This window comes from Peromyscus californicus, unplaced genomic scaffold, assembly GCF_007827085.1.
Source record: "Peromyscus californicus insignis strain IS unplaced genomic scaffold, ASM782708v3 Scaffold_6__1_contigs__length_162567912, whole genome shotgun sequence".
NCBI classification, from domain to species: domain Eukaryota; kingdom Metazoa; phylum Chordata; class Mammalia; order Rodentia; family Cricetidae; genus Peromyscus; species Peromyscus californicus.
The window spans coordinates 1,719,877-1,735,387 of NW_026294584.1; the positions used below are offsets into that span (position 1 = coordinate 1,719,877).

Genomic DNA, 15,511 nt, shown 5'->3' on the forward strand with positions numbered 1-15,511 from the left:
TTTTTTTAGTAAAACTAAATATAATATCTTTTAACGTGTTAAGTTAGCCTGTCAAATAAGTTGTCCTTAGACATGCAATATTAAATTTTTAAAAAAGAAGTTATATGAAAAATTGATCTGGCTGTTGCAGTGAAAGATGTAACTAAATTTCTTTTTCAACTTAATTTGATTAATTTCACTCTGATGTAGAATTTTCTTATATTTTATCACATTTTGACTGTCCTTTTTTTTTTTTTTTTGGTTTTTTCGAAACAGGGTTTCTCTGTGTAGCTTTGCGCCTTTTCCTGGAACTCACTTGGTAGCCCAGGCTGGCCTCGAACTCACAGAGATCTGCCTGGCTCTGCCTCCCGAGTGCTGGGATTAAAGGCGTGCACCACCACCGCCCGGCTTGACTGTCCTTTTATTACATTCACTCATTACTTTTTTGAGATTCAATTTTTTAAAAAAACTGTATCATTGAAATAAATGAAATAAATTTGAGTTAAGATGAAAGACTTTTAATAAATGCCAGTACTTCTCAGAAAATATGAAGTATAGAAACGGTGGTTCTGCACTTAAAGCTACATTTTGATAATTTGTCCAACAAAAACAAATGTTTTATGGGACTATAATGAATGAAAATCCAAAATAATAATTGAAGGAGACTCCCACATAGCCAGGGCTCCTTTTCAGCCTCTGGATTAGGCACAAACCCCACCCAAACACCTGTTTTCACAGAGAGCTCCTTTATTAAGTGGGGAGGAAATGTTAAAGTGGCTGCTTTCTGACTCAGGCAGAAAAACAGCAGCAAATGACCTCACAGGTGTCATTCTTAAGAAGAATGGGCTAGGATACAGTGGTGTATTTTGATTGGGCATGTTAATTAGGTGAACCAAAGGGGGCTTCTCATTGTTGGATTTTAACACTTTAATGGCTGGACCTTGGTAGTCAGTCTCAGGAGGAAGAAGTGGCCAAATAAGGAAATAGAAATTGATGGCTAGCTTTAGGAATGTAATCTTTAGAAATGTTTTTTTGCAAAACAGAGGGAATGAGAGAGAAGGGCAAGGCCTGCCAGAGCCATGCTCACCATACTTGATCAGCCAGAGTCCCTTCAAAAAATAGGGAACACTATATTTTCAGTTAAATGTAATATGAAGAGGAAAGTAATTGTAAAAATGGATTTTTCATGCATTTATTAAACCACACAGTGCTGTTTTATTATTGGTACAGCAATTGCTGTATCTACTCCTGTTTCAGCTACTGATGTGGCTCTGCAATCACTGCCCCAATGCTCAAGCCAAGGTCTGGTGGGGCTTCTGTGTTCCGCCAGAACTGTCTCTGCAGTCAAATGCAGCTTTTAACTAAGTCTCTACCATTCTATTTTACCAATAAAGACTCAGGAGTCAGATACTGTGGTGAAAATCTACTAGCTCAGAGACCGAGAAGCAACCAACTGACCTTCCTCCTTACCTGGCAGCCCAACAAGACACTCTCTTACACTGTCTCAAACCAAAAAGGACCACCATCCTCAAAGTCCCTTCCTACTACTTCCTGTGCATTTCTTTATCCATTTTCCAGACTCCTTCTAACTTTCTATGATTATTTCCACCACACTCAAAGTCCCTCCCTACTACTTCCTGTGTGTTTCTTTATCCATCTCCCAGACTCCCTCTAACTTTCTATGACTATTTCCTGTCAACTAGTTGCTGGCTCTGCCTCTTGACTCAAGGTTTTATTTAATTAATGCAAACTTGGGGTTCACAGTGTGATCAAATATCCTGAAACAAGATATTTATTGTCAAGATGTTTCTAACAATTGCTGTTTACTGGGGCTTAAGATGAGTTACATTCCATAAGAACTTCTCCACCTTCAGTCTGTCTTCCTGTATGACTGTAAGTTTCATAAGTGTTATTTATTAAGTGGTGCAATGTTGTTTACTAAGCAGTGCTGTTTACCAAGTGAGAGAAGCCACAAGGCACAACAAAACCCACTATAAGAGTTTATTAAGGTAAGGGAATAGAAGGAGCGTGCATAGGAGGAAGAGAGGGAAGGAATGGGTGGCACCCACTTTTATAGGTTCCTCCACACACATGTGCATATGGGCTTTCATAGCTATACCACACATGTGCATAGATTACGTGACCATACTGCACAAGGATTATGTGGGATGTAAGGCCCTAGGATGACTAAGCATCTTGCCTGGCTACTGGACAGTGTATGCACAGTCATGTAGCTGGGGGAGTGGCTAGAAATTCAAACATTCCAGACTCTTTGTTTTTATAAAAAATGGTGGGTGAACGGGAATAGGGGCGCCGTGTCAACTGAAACAACTTCCAGCTGACTCAGTGGGCACTGGTTAACTTTTGGAGATATGGAAGGGGGCTGGCTCTTGATGTCCTGAGGTAGTGGATTGTCCTCTGTTGCTTCGGGCTCTGTGAAATTGCCTGTCACCACTTGGATCTGACTGGGTCTGACAAGGTGCTAGCAAGGCAGAAGAGGAAGTTTAGAAAAAAATTTACCTTGCTGGGGGGGGGGGTCCCTGAGGGATCCCAGGGTGTGGGAGGGGGGCCCAGGGACCAGGAAAGTTTGAATTATACTTATGTGAAGTGGATCTGACCTGTCCAGGTGGATTCAAACTGGCTTTGGAGCTCAGAAGAAATTTTAAACATATTAAGAAGCAGCCACAGGGAATTTAAAATCTTGAACTGGTAGCCATGATATTATAATGTTTAGTACTCTGCTATCAGAATTTATTGGTTAGTGTTACAAGAGAGAGGGAGAGAGAAATCTGGAACATGCTTTTTTGTTTTTTGTTTTTTCCAGACAGGGTTTCTCTGTGTCGCTTTGGTGCCTGTCCTGAATCTTGCTCTATAGACCAGGCTGGCCTCAAACTCACAGAGATCCGCCTGGTTCTGCCTCCCGAGTGCTGGGATTAAAGGTGTGTGCCACCACTGCCCAGCCCGGAACATGCTTTTAACTTTCACCTGAGATAAGCCTTTTCTGAGACAAACCTCAAGATACCTGTTTTCTTTATTATTTCCAGGAGACATAGGTGATTGATTACTGAGGGCATTTAACAATAATAGATTGTTATATTATAGTCTGTTGTTTTTTTTTTTTTGTACAGTCCAGATCCTTTTGAGTCTAGTGGTGTGAATACCTCTGGACTGTTACTGTTCCTTACTGCCTGGATATATTTGATGGTCCTTGGCCTCAAGCTCTATGGTGATCCTGTAACAATTAGCTGAGTAGTTAATTAAAAGTTTGACTATGTTATTAGAGACTCAGAGGAAAACTGATGAAGCAGAATATGGTCAGTAGAGACAGGGGAGGGAACCAGGAAGGAAAAACTTGTAGGGTGAAACCTCATTCTTCTGGAATCAGTGACAAGGCAGTTGATATTGGTATCCTCTGGAACTTGAGAGAGCAGGGCCCTGTCTGTGTCACTGTGTATGAGGAGGAATTCTCCTGGGGTGAGGGTAAGATAAAAGGTTTCAGGTGAGACAGGTGAGTCCAGTGGGGAAATCCCTCAAACTTAGCAGCTGTGCGGGTCACAAGAATTACCTTGAAGAGTCTCTGCCATTTAGGGGAAAAGGGTGAAGGGCACTGGCCTGGAGGGGAAAGAAGGACCTGATCTCCAATGTGGATTGGGGGTGAGCATGGATTATCATATGGCTGAGGTAAGGAATGGTCTGTGAAATTCCACGGGAGAGAACGAAGACGACAGAGTAGAGGAGTTAAGAGGTGATCAGGGAGAGGTGACAGTTTGGATAGGAGGCCCAGTATTAGAGCCGGTCTCCCATACATGAGTTGAAATGGGGAGATTGAAAGGGGCCACTTGGGAAGGACCCAGGGCCTGAAAAGAGCTAGAGGCAATAATTTTACCCAGTCAAGGTGAAGTTCCTGTGACATCTTAGTGAGAATGTATTTTAAAGACTGGTTGGTGTGCTCACCTTCCCTGAGGACTCAGGACGGTATGGGATATGAAAATGTCAAGGAATATTAAGAGCCTTAGCTAGTGTCTGGGAAATCTGGGAGGTGAACTCCGGACCATCATCAGACTGGAGAGAGGCAGGAATCCCAAACCAGGGAATAATTTCCCAGAGAAGGAGATCCGCAACTGTCTGAGCCTGCTTATTAGAAACTGGATATGCCTCTACCCAATTCAAAAATGAGTCCACCATCATGAGGAGATATTTAATTACCTGACAGTGGGCATATGGGTAAAATTGAGCTGCCAGCCAGTCCCTGGAAGGGAACTTCTAGCTTGGTGGGTGGGAAAAGGTTGGCTTTGATATTTGGAATTGGGATCTGACTTTTGGCAAATTTCACAGGAGGCAGTAATAGTTCTTAAGAACTGTAAGAACTCAGAGGTGGGCTGCAGGTGGGCCTTTATGAACTGAGATAAAGCGAGACTATTAGGGTGAAAGAGCTGATGTAGATAGGATAGAATTTGCCTAGTGTCAGGGTTTGCCTGTGAGGATGTGGGTTGCACTGTATGGATTCCTTGCAGTGGGTGGGGTGAGTCTGGGCCTGGTCAGCCCAGTTATTTCCCTTAGAGATGATGAAGCTGTTGGTCTGATGAGACCAGTAGTGGATAATTCCTATAGCCTTGGGGAGATGGGAGGCCTTTAGCATGGCCATTATTTGGCCCGAGTTAGATATGGATTCTCCCTTTGCTCTTTCCAGATAGCAGCATGGGATAGGAGGACATGAAAAGCATATTTGGAGTCTGTGTAAACATTGGAAGGCACGGGTGAGAGCTATCAGCTCAGCCTGTTGGTTAGTGGTGTGTGTGGGTAGTGCCTGTGCTTCTATCACCTCAGTGTCTGACACTATGGCATAGCCCACTTTATGGGTCCCTTCATATAAAAGGGAGCTGCCCTCTGTGTACCAGGTATGAGTACTGGGGCAATGTGCCCTCCTGTATGTGTGAAGGGTGAGGTAACAGTTCCTCTAAGGTTTCAGTGTAGGAATGAGAAGGAGAACAGTCAGCATTAGGTCGAGGAAGGAGGCTTGAAATATTAAGGGGTGGACAGGTCTGGAAAGTAAGTGTGGCATCTTCCAGTAATGCCACCTGGAGAAAAAGAACCTGGGAAGGAAGTAAAGCTTGTAAGCCTTTATAAGTTAAGAGATGGGACAGGCTGTGGTGAGAGAAGACAGTAATAGGTGACCCAAAAGTTAGTTCCTTTGATTCCCGAATAAGGAGCTCAGCGGCTGCTAAAGCACGAATACAAGGTGTCCATCCCTGACTGGGAAGGTCTAGTTTCTTTGACAGATAGGCTACAGGTGCAAAGGAGGGTCCCAGCTGGTGCCCTAGGGCTCCAAGGGCAAATCCCTCCTTCTCTGCTACATAGAGGGGGAAAGGATGGGTTTGGTCTGGGAGATGAAGTGCTGGGGCCTGGAGGAGAACCTGTTGGAGCTCCTAGAAGGGTTTAGTAATGGGGTGAAGGAGGGGTTCATGTGGGGAGCCCAGAGCTGCCTCATATAAGGGGCGAGCAAGGAGAGAAAAAGATGGAACCCAAGACTGTAGGAAGCCAGGTATTCCTAGGAAAGACAGAATCTCCTGTAGATGCTTTCTATCTACAATGATAGCCTTGTGGATTGGAATAATAGTTAGACCCAAATAGGTGACCTGGGGAGTGGACAGCTGGACTTTGGAAGGCAAGCCCCTATAACCCCAGCTGGAAAAGAAATTTAGGAGAACAGAGGTGTTAGTTTGGCTCAGTTGTAATGACGGGCTGCAGAACAGAAAGTCATCTACACACTGTATTAGTTTAGAGCCAGGGAGGAACAAAGAGAGCAGGTCAGGGTCTAGGGCCCGACCAAATAGGTATGGGCTGTCCCTGAATCCCTGTGGCAGGACAGTCCAGGTCAGCTGCGTAGACAGGTGAGTGTCAGGGTCAGTCCAGGTGAAAGCAAAGATATTTTGAGACTGAGGGCTGAGAGGAATAGAAAAAAAATGTGTCCCTGAGATCGAGGACTGAAAAGTGAGAGGTCTATGAAGGGATAGTTGAAAAAAGAGTATAAGGGTTAGGCACTACCGGATGGAGGGGGACCACTGCAGAATTAATGGGCCAGAGGTCTTGATCCAGGTGGTAGGTTCCATTAGACCTTTTAACTGCAAGTATGGGGATGTTAAAAGACAAAGAGGTTGGGTGGAGCAGCTTTTTCTGAGGTCGGAAATAATAGGCTTAAGTCCTCTAAGGCTCTGGAGTGAGAGAGGGTACTGAGCTTGGGTAATGTACCTGGTAGGGTCCTGTAACTGGAGAGTAATAGGGGGATGGTGCCTAGCAATAGAAGGGTTCTGGATGCCCCAGACTTTGGGGTCCAACTGAGAGGGTGGCAAGGGAAATAAAATGTTAGAGCTAGCAGACTTGGTGGCTAAGAGAAGGAGGGGTGCTTCTGACGAGTAGAGTGAGACAAGTGGGGGGAGCAAATGAAAGAAAAGCTCCTACCTTAGCTAGAAAATCTCTTCTCATTAGGGGCACAGGGCAGGCTGGCACAACTAAAAATGTGTGGGTGAGAGGGATACCCCTGAAAATACAATTAAGTGATGGGATCTGGTGAGGTAGGTAAGGCTGTCCCCATACCCCAACAATAGGGAGATGAGGAGAGGTGGGACCCCAAAACTCCCTCAGGACTAAGTAAGTGGCCCTGGTGTCTAAAAGGAAGGAAATGGATTGCACCAGGACTGTAATAGCTACCCTCAGTTCCCTATGAGAGATGACTGTGGTTGGGCTGGGAACAGGGTACCTTTAATTGTCCATCGCTAAGCTTAGGAGATCGGCTGGAGGGTGGTCTTTGTTTGATGTCCCCATGCCATGAGGTGCACAGAGGCATTCAGCTGACCAGTGTCCCTCTTGGTGGCACTTTGGACACGGCCCAGATGGTGGCCCATGTGGGGCAGGGCAGGCACAAGCCCAGTGGCCTTCTCTACCACATTTAAAACAGGGACCTGGAGGCCTTTGGGCGGCCAGTCGGATAGTGTGTGCCAGCATCTGGTAGTTCTGTTTATGGGCCTTCTCATCTCCCCCATGGTACACCTTAAATGCCACCACTAAGACTTCTGCCTGTGGGGTCAGAGGCCCTCTCTCCAGATGCTTAAGTTTAGCCCCGATGTCGGGGAAGCTCTGCAAGACAAAGTGGGTCATAAGGAGCTGTCTGCCCTCTGGGCTCTCAGGAGCTAGGCTAGTATATTGTAAGAGAGTCTTTGTAAGCCACTCCAAAAAATGAGATGGATTTTCTTCTTTATCTTGAATTACATTTTTTAGCTTTTCATAATTTACTGGCTTGAGGGCAGCCTTATGAAGACCTGGCAGGAGGCAGGTTGTAAACCGATCCCTAGCTAGAGAGCAACACAGGGTATTATAATCCCAATGTGGGTCCTAATTGGGAACCGCCTCTGCCCCGGGTTTATGTGCAGCATTAGTTTGATGAATCTTGTCTGCATGTGTCCTAGCCTGATCCCAAACTCATCTGCACTCCTCAGGAGGTAGGTTATTAGCAAATATCATATATACATTATGAAAGGTGAGACTATAAGATTGGGTAATATATTGGAATTATTTAATAAAGGAAGCAGAATTAGAGGTATAAGAGCCCAGGTTTTTTTCTATCTGAGAAAGTCCCACGAGGGAGAAAGAGACATGAACCTTAACCAGTCCATCCACCCTGGCTACCTCTCGCAAAGGGAGAATAGTTGCCAGGTTGGCATGGCTGGAGTTGGGTTCCTTAGCAGTCTGAGAACAAGTGATAGGAGGTGTAAAGGTTGGAGCCAGAGTTGGGCAGTTGGAACAGCCCAATATCAGAATGGAGGATCTGACTCATGTCACTAATGCTATTTATTAAGCAGTACAATGTTATTTATTAAGCAGCACTGTTTACCATGTAAGAGAAGCCACAAGGCACAGCAAAACCCAGTATAAGAGTTTGTTAAGGGAAAGAAATAGAAAGGGTGTGCATAGGCCTATGGAATGACCCTGCAGGAAGAGAGGGAAGGAATAGTTGGAACCCGCTTTGATAGATTAACCACCCCCCCAACATGTGCATATGCGCTTACATAGCTATGCCATGCATGCGCATAGATCACGTGATCATGCAGCGCACAAATTACATAGGATTTAAGGCCCTTGGATGATTAAGCTTCTTGCCTGGCTACTGGACAGCACGTGTGTGGTCATGTAGCTGAGGGAGTGGCTTGGAATTCTAACAATAAGAACAGTTTCAATGTCTCTCTTGGCTATATTGCCTTCCTGGCCCAACCAATGTTAGTTCCACAGGAAATGCTATAGTAATGAGTGAGGGAATTTATAAACAAATTAGAATGTTTTAATCTAGTTGGAGACCCAAAACACAAGGAGAATACAAGGTCAAAATTTTAGATGTGACTGTGAATATAAACAATCAAGTTATAGGCTTCAGAGATTTTTTTTTTTATTATTTTTGAGGAAGTTGGAGAAGTTTCATGGTGTTGGAACTGAAAAGTTCTGCACCCCAATAAACCTTTCTGCCTACAAAGTAATCCAAATCAGACTGAATTAGAAAAAGCCCCCACTTAATGGGTAAAGGGCTCCCAGATGATTTTCTAGCCCCCCAGAGAGAAGAGAGGGAAGAGAGACTGAAAAACCACATGTCTGTTTTCTGGGGTACAGTTTAAATACCTGTGGAGTGGTGTGAGCATCTCTGGGGAAGAAGCAGTGTTTGGCAGGCTTGAGACAGGACAGGGTTTGGGGAGAGAGAGATGGAGGAGGGGAGTTGAGGTGGAGCTTCAACTAGAACAGGAACTTGGACTGAAAAGAAATATGGATTTCTTAGGTTTGGTTTCCTAGAGTACAGCTTCTTAAACTGTAGGTCATGACCCACAGGGGATCACATAAACAACTGCCAACTGTAAGTTTTCTGAATGTGAAATGACTAAAACTTAATTCAAAAATCAAACATGCAGTGAATCTGAGGTATTTCTGTCAGCACTCATACACTGTATAGGTCAACTCACTACAGGCTTGGTTCTGAACACACAATGCGATCATCTGTTCTGAGCATGTCACCACACTATGAAATATCAACAATATTGCCTCCACTCAGATTTGACACATTTTATTTTATGTATTGCAGTGTTTTTAGTGTGTGTACAAACTTTTCTGCTCTTACTGAAACGTAATTGTTTCATAACCTAAAACAAACAATCAAAATTTCCTGCTACTCCTTGACATGAAAATATCAAATTAATATAACTTTGGATCAGAGAATATATGATTTTTAAATTTTCCATTTGAGCTGATAATTCCATTTTTATAAAAAAAATTTTAAAATGCATTTCTGCTTGGGACAAGAACAGAATTTCCAACAATTTCTGAAATGTCCGTAAACACTCCTTTGCCATTTTGAACTACATATTTATGTAAAGTGGCATTCTCATCATCAATAACCTGTAAGAACAAAATCTTGATCATTTTTCAACTCTGGAAAATGTTAAAGATGCTTCGGGTGCTACAATATTAAATATTCTGCCAAAACTTAATTGTATACATAAAAACTAAGAGGCAAATCCATCACATCAGTGTATAGAATTACTTTTGTCTTTAAAAAGTGATAAAATTAGCCGGGCGGTGGTGGCGCACGCCTTTAATCCCAGCACTTGGGAGGCAGAGCCAGGTGGATCTCTGTGAGTTCGAGGCCAGCCTGGGCTACCAAGTGAGTTCCAGGAAAGGCGCAAAGCTGCACAAGGAAACCCTGTCTCGAAAAACCAAAAAAAAAAAAAAAAAAAAAAAAAAAAAAAAAAAAAAAAAAGTGATAAAATTATATGAATAACAAAGAATTGTTTTAAATACATTTCTTTACAATTATCACTAAATATTTGATTTATGCATCTATTCTATGTATCTATATACAGAGAGGGCATAACAATTTATGAGCATAAAAGGGTTATGAATGAAAAGGTTTAATAAGTTCTTAAACATTTTCAGGAATCAATAATCAAAGTTATTTCAAAATTTCAACCAAGAGTACAAGGATGCATGGGGTTGGTGGTGGCATGAGACAGGAGACATATGTACCTATATTTTAAAAATAGCTATCAAGTTCTACTGTATAAAATGTGAAAACCTGGAAAGACCATCACCCCCACCCTAACAACAAAAACTGGGTAAATGTTTAGCCCATCAGAGAGCTGAGATGAGAGAAACCAAGTGGTTTAAAATTTGGAAATAAACAGACGCAAGGAAGAGAGTGGTGCTGGAGCACTCTCTTACTTGTGTCAGAACAGGGTGGTGGGACCAACACATGCAGTACAGACAAGTGAAAGCACTCAGCCACACACCGCCAGCAGCATATCCCTGTGACCTCCACTGGACACTCACAAGAAAGATCAAGCAAAGGGTGGAGGAGAAGAAAACCTTCATCACAGCAGGTATGGAAGATAAAGAATGACTGCCACCTTCTGGGAGTTAGTTCAGCTGGGAAAGTTTTTGCCTTGCAATCATCTGCAACTCTGGTTCCAGGAGATCCCATACCTCTCCTGACTTCCAAGGGTACAGGCATGCTCATAGCATACACATACATACATGCAGATGAAACACTCACACATACAATAATAAAATAAATAAATCTAACAACAACAACAACAACAACAACAACAGGACATGTGTGGTCACTTGCTGCTATCCTCATGCTGGGGAGTGGACAACAGGGACTCAATAGCCAGCCAGTCTAGAGTAATCGTTGAGCTCCAGGCCAAAGCAGGCCAAGCAGAGACACTGTCCCAGAGGAAGTAGATGGAATTCCTGAGGACAACATCTGAAATTGTCCTCTGGCCTCAACAGGAGCATGCATGCATCTGCACACACACATGTAATCAAACACATGCACACACATACACATCCCCTACACATAAGCATGAGTGTGTGTGCACACACACACACACACACACATTAAAACAAACATTTGAAAGTGCTGGAATAGAGAAATAAAGCCTCGCTTGAACCCCTGTCCTCTAGGGAGCAAAGCTATGAGCCTTTGGCAGAAAGGCAAGAAACCTTGTCACTAGTCATTCATTCCTCACTGTCAGCCTAAAGAACACTAGAGCAATTTGGAAGATGAAAGCAGTCTAACTCAATCCTGATTATATGTGAATTTCTCACATTAATAATCTTTATGCACAAATACTATTTACCCCAGTCTCTACTGCTCTGAACATGATGGATATTGTTCAATAAAAATGTATAAAAGTGCCGGGCGGTGGTGGCGCACGCCTTTAATCCCAGCACTCGGGAGGCAGAGGCAGGCGGATCTTTGTGAGTTCAAGGCCAGCCTGGTCTACAGAGCCAGATCCAGGAACGGCGCAAAGCTACACAGAGAAACCCTGTCTTGAAAAACAAAAAAAAAATAAAAAAATAAAAATGTATAAAACAGCCACATTTTTTTTCTGTTTTTATTACTTTTTTGTTTGTTTGACAGGATATGGTCTTGCTAACTCAGGCTGGCTTTGAACTGACAATCTTCCGGCCTCAGCTTCCTGAGTGCTGGGGTTCCAAGTACGTACCAGCCTACCTGCATAAGACATACAACTTCAGTAAACAATAAAAAACAAGCCACTGTAAAAGACAGGCAAGTAATAGGATTGCTGAGACGAATGAGGTGTGCGAGGCATCAGATGCGGATTTAAATAACTCTGATTAAGAGACAGAGTAGCTCACACCTTTAATTCCAGCACTCAGGAGGCAGAGGCAGGTTAATGTCTGAATTTGAGGCTATTCTGGTTTACATAGCCAGTTCCAAGCCAGTCAGGACTACATAGTAAAACTCTGTCTCAAAAAAAGAAAAGAAAAAACACACCAAAAAAACAAAAAACAAAACAAAAACAAAAACCTATGATTAATAAGCTAAAGAATTTGCATAAATGATATAAAGATGAATATCAGATGGCAAATTTTTAGGGAGATAGAAACTATCCCCAAAGATGAAACAATAAAAATATTTCACCCATATTGTAGTTTGGATATAGGATGTCCCCCAAAGGCTCACGTGTTTTGAGTTGATCTCCTGAAGATGACACTGTTTGGGAAGCTATGGAACATTTAGGAAGCAGAGGCTACCCAGAGGCTGGTCCTGTGGCATATGACTCTACCTGGAGGAACTGGATCACTGTAGGGGCTGGCCCTGTGGTGTATAACTCTGCGAGCCCCGCTTCCTGATCCATTCAGACATAAGCAAACAGCTTCATGCTCTTGCCTCCAGAGCTGAGAGCTGCTTCTGCTGCCATGCCTTACCAACATTTTGGAATTCACCCACAATCAGGAGCCAAAACAAACATGTCTTAAAGGTACTTAGTGCCAGGTGTGTGGTCACAGCAAGAAAATTAGCATGCACACACACAATAGCAGATAGTGAATGCCTTTGATAGTTTCACCAGTAAATTTGAGAAAACTGAGGGGAAAAACATAGTCAGTATAAACTTAACTACAGACCAACAGAAATTACCAAGCTTGAAAAGTCCTAAACTAGTGAGTGTAGTTGATGAAATTAAAGCACCAAAATGGAACATATAAATTATATTCAATAGAATCAAGTGTAACTGAAATTTCAGAAGGGAAGAGAAAGAAAATAGAACTATTGCAGAGAGAATGACTAAGAATTTCTTTTAAAACATTGAAAAATCAAATTAAAGATCCCATAACCTCTGAGAAATACTAACAGGAAAACAGAATTAACATAAAAGTTATGCTCATCACATCCAAAATGTTGAAAACCACATAAAAAGAACATTTTGAAGGTGGCTTAAGAAAAAATATACTCTAAGTGGGAAATTAATTAAGCATATACATTAAATGGAAAAAATAATATGACTTTCTGTCCAAAACCATTCAAACCAGAAGTCAATGAAATGGTAACTTTAAATGCTGGGGACACCAAAGTCCTCTTCTCAAAATTCTAAACTCAGCTAAAATATCTGCTAGAAAAGAACGTGAACATGAGTTTCTTCTCAAACAAAAGCTGAGGGAATGTGTTACCAATACACCTGTATTAAAGGAGATGAAACTCAGATTTGCACAAGAAACTAGTTGCAGAAATAGTTACATAAAGGCTAATATAAATGCATTTAATGTTTTTACTGTATCCATTCCAAGATATTTAACTACCAAAAATCTGTGCTGTTCAATATGACATGACATGACAAAAGTCATGTACAATTTAATTATACTTTAAAAAGGTAAAATTTTGGGCTATCAGTATGATTACCAACATTTAAAGAGGCAAATGGTATTTTAACTGCCCAGATTACAAAAAGTTTTTCACTACTGATAGCACTGATTTAGAGAAAAAAAAAATGGTAGCAATGTTTTATAAATTATTTTTAAAAGTTACTACAATAAAAGCACAAAATATGTAAGTGAAGACTGAACTCTTAGTATTCTTCAAACAATAAATGTGCACAGTGATCAACTAAACATGTTATCAACTCTATGGAAAAGGCCAAACTGCTTTTAAAAGGGTATAAATATCAGGAGAGGGGCAGAGCTGGTTGTCAACGAAGCACCTGCCATGCCAGTGTAACATTGAGTTTAGATCCCCGCACTTCTGCACAGTGAGACCTCACAGTCACAGCATCTCCTCCTCATGTGACATTTCTCCAGACTATAGCACTAAGTGTCTCAGGGCAGCCCATGGGAAAATACCCATGACATTTATCTCTAACCATGTGGATACAAAGGAGTCTACCTGCTGCTCTGCAATGGACTGTGTGTGTGACTGCAGGCTAAGTCTTCACACTGGGTGTGCTCCTCAATGGATCACTACCTTACTTTTTTCAGACAGGGTCTCTCACTGAATCTGGAGAATATGATTCAGCTAGACTGGCCAGCTGACCTCAGGTATCCTCCTGTTTCTGCTCCTCTACTCCCCCAGAATTGGGAGAAGCAAGAGCCATCTATATTAAGCATTTTACAGGAACATCTAAAATCCAAAGCCTGGTCCTCAAACCTGCAGGGTTAACAATTAAAGGCATATTTCCAGTTCCTGAATATCTTTTAATGTGCTTGTGATCAGCATATCTTTTCTTCATGAAGTAGCTGTTGAATCAATTTTTACCAAAAATAAATAGGGTTTCCACAGCTGTGAAGAGACACCATGACCATGGCAACTCTTATAAAGGAAAACATTTAATTGGTGCTGGCTTACAGTTTCAGAGATTTAGTCGATTATCATCATGGCAGGAAGCATGGTGACATGCAGGTAGACATGGTGCTGAAGAAGGAGCCTAGAGTTCTATATTCAGATAGGCAAGCAGTAGGAAGAAAGAGAAATTGGGCCTGGCTTGAGCACCTAAAACCTCAAAGTCCACCCCCAGTGGCACACTTCCTCCAACAAGGCCACACATCCTAATAGTGCCACTCCCTATGAGCCTGTGGGGGCCGCTTTCATTCAGACCACCACAGCAACAACAACAACAAAAACCCACTTTTTTTTTTTTTATTGGTTCTACATTATCAGTTTGGGAAAACGAGATTAATTTTAACAAACATAATTCTCACAACGCAGTACAGTTATTTTTAAAAATGTCTTCTTTAATCTTTTAGTAATTATTTTATAGTTTTAAGTAAGCAGGCCTCACATATATTTGGTTCATTTTATTCCTAAGTACTTCATACTTGTTTGTTGCCATTGTGTGGAGACAGTTATCTTGCACCTGGAAGTCTTGCAAGCTAACTTATTAGAGCTAGGCTAGTGTCTCTTTTGGAGAAGCAATTAGATTTCCTCCACAGGCTACTGTATTGCTCAGTAATACATAGTGGTCCTCTTTCTAATCTGGGTGCATTTGTTTTCTTTGTCTTTCTGCACTGGCTATAAAATCTATGTGTAGCAGACACTATGTACATTATCTTTTATTCTTAGAAGTAATCCAACATTGTCCTTAATTTGTATATTGGAAAGTTTAAATGAACAGTTCAAAGATTCTCCCAACGTCACAACGTTCAGAAATAGTTAAGTAAACGTCCCCAGACCAATTTTTTTCAGGACCCTAAACCCCTGTCTTTTAACACAAATTTTCCTATTTCTATATTCTCTCTTTTGATTTTTCAAGGTTTTTCTAACATCTTGCTTCTAGGTGTCTTACATGAAGGAAGGTGTATGCCGAAGATAGCGCAATTTTTATTCCTATTGTCCCCACCGACACTCTAATACCTCCAATGTTCCAAGCTTGCAAAAACAAACAAAAATTACTCTAAATTTATTAAATCCCACAGTTAGTTCCCTTTAGCGCTAAATGTCACCCAGTTCCCACCTTCTTTCCAGGGGGAAGCCTCCTTTTATAAGAATACTTGTTCCTCCCGGCGGAAACTGAAGCCACGGAAGGCAGGGTCGTGAGACGCCCCCGGATCGCCGCCGGCCCTTCCCCCTGTCCTGGCCGGCGCAGGGAGGAGGAAAGCGAGCGCTAAGGAACCGCCGCTCGCAGGACGCGGACCACTGAGAACCGGCGCCTGGAGGCTAGAGCGGCGCCCTCGCTGCGCGGGCTCCTGACGTCACTGGATC

At 42.3% G+C, this 15,511-nt stretch overlaps 1 long non-coding RNA gene across 1 annotated transcript in view; it reads right to left on the reverse strand.

The window, feature by feature from the left end:
* LOC128098583 (uncharacterized) overlaps positions 1-15,429 on the reverse strand; it is a 40,664-nt gene extending 25,235 nt beyond the window's left edge. Inside the window, exon 1 of the long non-coding RNA XR_008214292.1 lies at positions 15,264-15,429. This is a non-coding gene — a long non-coding RNA (uncharacterized LOC128098583). The remainder of the gene's footprint in view (positions 1-15,263) is intronic.
* Between the last annotated feature and the right edge of the window lie 82 nt (positions 15,430-15,511).